Source organism: Vespa velutina, chromosome 9, assembly GCF_912470025.1.
Source record: "Vespa velutina chromosome 9, iVesVel2.1, whole genome shotgun sequence".
NCBI lineage: Eukaryota > Metazoa > Arthropoda > Insecta > Hymenoptera > Vespidae > Vespa > Vespa velutina.
In genome coordinates, this window is record NC_062196.1 from 5,161,757 (window position 1) to 5,166,631 (window position 4,875).

At 26.1% G+C, this 4,875-nt stretch overlaps 1 protein-coding gene across 1 annotated transcript in view; it reads right to left on the minus strand.

The window, feature by feature from the left end:
- Nucleotides 1-2,319, minus strand: part of LOC124951460 (muscarinic acetylcholine receptor DM1) — a 43,302-nt gene extending 40,983 nt beyond the window's left edge. The window contains exons 1-6 of the transcript XR_007101611.1: nucleotides 1,912-2,319; nucleotides 1,106-1,261; nucleotides 875-954; nucleotides 572-765; nucleotides 303-423; nucleotides 82-164 (exon numbers count right to left, since the gene is read on the minus strand). The gene's annotated coding sequence lies outside the window, so the exon portion shown is untranslated. The remainder of the gene's footprint in view (nucleotides 1-81; nucleotides 165-302; nucleotides 424-571; nucleotides 766-874; nucleotides 955-1,105; nucleotides 1,262-1,911) is intronic.
- Nucleotides 2,320-4,875: the final 2,556 nt, after the last annotated feature.

Genomic DNA, 4,875 nt, shown 5'->3' on the forward strand with positions numbered 1-4,875 from the left:
TTTGTTGTTGTTGCAGTTGTTAGTAAAAGCTAAATAGAAGTAACAATTTTGCAAAAAAAATTTTTACTATTGGATACTTACTTTAACATTAAATCCCGATGTTATGTTTGTAATATTGTCATTCACATTATCCTTTTTTGGAAGTATCATTCCTTTTGTAAATTCTGCGAATAAATAAATATTCATTTACAAAAAGTTAATTAATACATAGAAATAATGTATAAAATAAATGTACTTTCATGTTCATTTAAATTTTTTTTTTTTAAATTGAAATTTTAGGTTAAAAAAAAATTTTTTTTTACCTTCTTTTAAAGATGATACATATTTCTTTAAGCTTTCTCTTATTATATCTTTCCCTTTTGTATGTAAGAAATGTTTTACTTTTTCACCTTCATCCGTGCTATCTTTCAATGTAATTTCAATCTGTAATAAATATAAATAAATAAATAAATAAATAAATAAATAAATATATATATATATTTAGTGAATACTATCAATAAGCATAGTGTAATAAAGTATTTTAAATTTAATGTAACAAAATATAAAGATATAAATTTATAACAATATTTACATCTACTTCAGATATGTCATTTTCTTCCGAGAGATTTGGAATGTTAATTTTGCCTTCAATATTTTTACTTGATTTCCCAAGAGATGTCCATTTAAGCACAATATTCCATTCATAAAAGAAAATAAGTTTTCCCTTTCTATTATTTGCTACAGCCTCTCCTTCGCACTTTTCTACTTCTGCCACTTTACAGGATACTGAAATAAATGAAACAACAAAAAAAAAAAAAGAGATATAAATAAATATATATATATTATAACGAAATAATTATTATTTCATTGTAATTATCATATTCTCATACATTACCTCCATTGCCATCGATGTTTAAATTTGTAAAAAGATCCTTGATCTTTTCTTGAGACCATGCACAGGCATTTTTTTCTGTCCTAAGGGTTTTGTTAACAAAAAAAAAGAAAAAAATAATAATTATTATTTTAAAATATGATCTATAATAGAATGTATTTCTTTATAAATATTATATATATATATATATATATATATATATATATATGTATATGTATATGTATATTTATATACCAATGCCAATTATTTACGTTGGTGGCATCTGGTCTTTCTTCTACGATCCAACGAGGATCACCTTCTCCCCACTTTGCCATTTTTATAAAACTAAAGTAAGGCAATAGAAGTTGCCGTAAATGAACAAGTATTAAAATTTTATACAGCTACTGTGTTCTGAAAATATAATTAAATTATCTATTAATATTTAGAAATATAAAAACAACGTTTATATTTATACAATTCGCTAGATAATACTTTACTTTTATTTATATAGAATACAATGATGATATTTTACAAAATATATATATATATATATATATATATATATATATATATATATATGTAGGAATTCATAAGATCTACATTTTAATTCACATGATCATGATCACAAACAGGTAAATCATTGGACGTCTATATATAGGGAAAAGGAATTAAATTCTTCAAATCATCAAGCTTATTCATATACTTTTAACATATATAAATCACTATCGTTATTTCTAATTCAAATAATGTAACATAATAATTGCTTGTAAAAGTCGACGATAATTTTAATAAAGTTAAATAAAGTATGATATTACGAAAATGTTGTTAATAAAGTGAAAAGTAACGGAGGGGGATGGGAAGGAGGGGCGAGGGTGAGGGAAGGAAAAATGAAAAAAGAAAAAAAAAAGGAAGAAGAATATGGTATATATTTAACATAACCTACGATATATTTAATTTCGTATATCAGTCGTTAAAAAGGCGAACATGTAAATGATTGAATTATAACGTGGATTATATTTGTAAACGATGCGAAATTTAATTTAAAATAGAAAAATACTTACATTAATTAATATGCTCAGAAGCTATTATTGAGCGTAACAAGGCAGTTGTATGTAATAGGAGAATAGCGTTTTCTTTCTCTTTTTTTTCTCTTTCTTTCTTTCTTTCTTTCTCTTTCTTTTTGCCTTTTTTTCTTTCTCTTCTCTTCTCTTTTGATAGTTCTACATTTAATTACAAATTAAATGTCGTCGTGTCTATCGTATGAGTGCTTGATTGATGCACGATGAAGAATTAAATGTTAATTTTGATAATGGATTAATTCGTTCGTACGAAACGATCAAACTTCTTTCACCAATAATACACACTTATGAAAAATCCTTTAGGAAGTCGCGGAACTATTTATGCAACCGCGAACCTCCTTGCCGACGTTCGAAAAATTTTCTGGAAACTTCAAGAACATAGACGCTATCAAAAGCATGTAGTAATATAGAGACCGAATAATAGATAGGGACCGATGCAACGCCATCTTTGGCAAATTTTTAATTTCCCTATTGCCCTGTAGATAGCGTTGAAGAGGCAATGTAAAGAAGAAATATACGAAATAATTGTACGTATTTCACTTCTACAAAATTTATTATCTATGTCAATGTAAAGCACTTTATATTATCATACAGGTTGGCGATTGGAATGGGAGCGGGGGAATGAGAGGGGAATGGGAGAAGGAATTTATGGGATTTTATTCTTATTATTATTTATGAATATTTATTTTATATTTGATATAATTTTATGTAAGTATATACAAATCGTTCGATGTATATATATATATATATACATACATACAAAATATATATGTATGTGTGTGTGTGTGTGTGTGTGTTCAAAGGTCTATTTTGATTATGAAGGAAAAGGTGAAAGGTTTCATTTAGATTTTAAATAAGAACTAATAAAAGCGTATATTCATTGAATTATCAGTTATATTGAATCGGAAATATTTTCATATTCTTTTTCATTTTAATTTCTTTAACAGTTTTAACGTATTTACGTAAACATATTTAAAATTCTTTATAAATTCTTCATTAATAATATTTAATACGTTTGAAATCAATTTTATACGTAAGAGTGTACGATTGTTATAAAACATATCTAATATCGTAAAAACATTATTATTATAAAATTTTTACAATAATTTACGTGAAATATATTATTTGAATTATAATTTTAATTCGTCAATTATTATACTTTCGTAATATTCATCATAATGCATCCATGAAATATCCAATGGAATTTATGATATTTCGTATTGATCGAAGATCATCAAAAGATAACAATTTTATATATATATATAACGTGATAAATAAATGTGATAGTATATTTTCTTTGTAAAAGTATGATAATCAATTCAATAACACGAAAAATTTTTCGATATAGTTAAATATATTTCGATTAAACAACGATTAAAGACATAGATTAAAATATTATTACATATTTGAAATGTAACTAAACCAAAACGTAGATTACAATTTATATCATGTAATTAATCATTAGCCAAGTGATCCTGAAATGTAATCCAATAGACAAATAATTGAATTATTCGATAACTAAAGAATATATCGATACCTATCGTAATTTCCGATAAAATGTTTTAATATAATTATTATTGAAAATATGTCGATGCATTTGCTTTTATCTTATATATGACGTATATAACATATTACGATCATGATATTTTTTATTTATTATCATCGTAAAAAGGGAAAAATAATAATAATAATAATAATAATAAAGAAGAAGAAAAAGGAAAGAATGATTTAATACGATTACAGATAGGTTCCTTAAATATTTCATATTTCGATATATTTTCAATTGCATCCTTCGTTAACTTCATTAATAAAAAAATTAATTCATTAGCCACAACGATACACGTATTATTTTCGTTCAGTATTATTGCGTTAGGAAAATTTTCAATTGCACCATATTACGCGTTTTCAAAGTCACGTTTATTAATGCATTCAAGGAACAGTTTATTCCTTTTGAATTTTCCCAGAATGTTTTTCAAATTTTTCAATCTACGTCCCCATTGTATTATAACTCTATCAGAGAATACATAATTATGCGAGATATAATTTAGTTCCAGAAAAAGAAATTCTTTCTCTTTTTTTTTTTTCTTTTTCCTCTTCTTCGTCTTCTTCCTCTGAACGTCTGGCATAATGATAAATGTTAACGTAAGAAATAGCGAGAAGAAGTAAAATAAAAATAAAAGGTAAATATATAAGGGAATTTATTTTATACGAGAGAGAATCCCCGCCGAAGTCTTAATATTCATGCACCGTACGAAGTTTAAAGAAAAGCTAAAGAAACATTTCGCTTGAACTAACTATCACCATTGTCACTGTTACAATCACTAACCATAAAACTACCGTTACCATCACCATCCACCATTACCACTACCATCGCCCATCACTACCACGAAGGGAAATTATTATTTTATGTTAAAACGTGATTAAAAGTTCGTAACGATGGATGGATCTTTCTTTCTTTCTTTCTTTCTTTATCTTTTTTTTTTTTTTTTTTCTATTATTCATGGCGACTCTGTAATACGAAATGCAATACCAATTGAACTAACTCCCAAGATACCCTTAGGTCGCCGATGAAAAATTAATAAATACATTGAACGTTTCTCGTGGTCTATATAACGATCATCTTACCACAAGACATGGTTTTATATATATATATATATATTTGAGAAATATTTCGATGTCGAGTTTGATCAGAGGGAGGGAAAGAGAGCTGCTACGTCGAAGATCCCCGTATGATCCCACTTTGTTTATTACCACGGACATAAGACCGATGCGATGTTTAAGAGTAATAAAAGTAACGTTTGTCCTCGGGTAATCATTTATCTACATCACGTGGATTTAAATCGAAATCAGACTTAACTTCCAACGTTAACTTCCATGTTTCATAAAATGTCCGGAGATTTTTTCTTATTTCTTCTTCTTTTTCTTTTTTTTTTTTTTTTTTTTTTT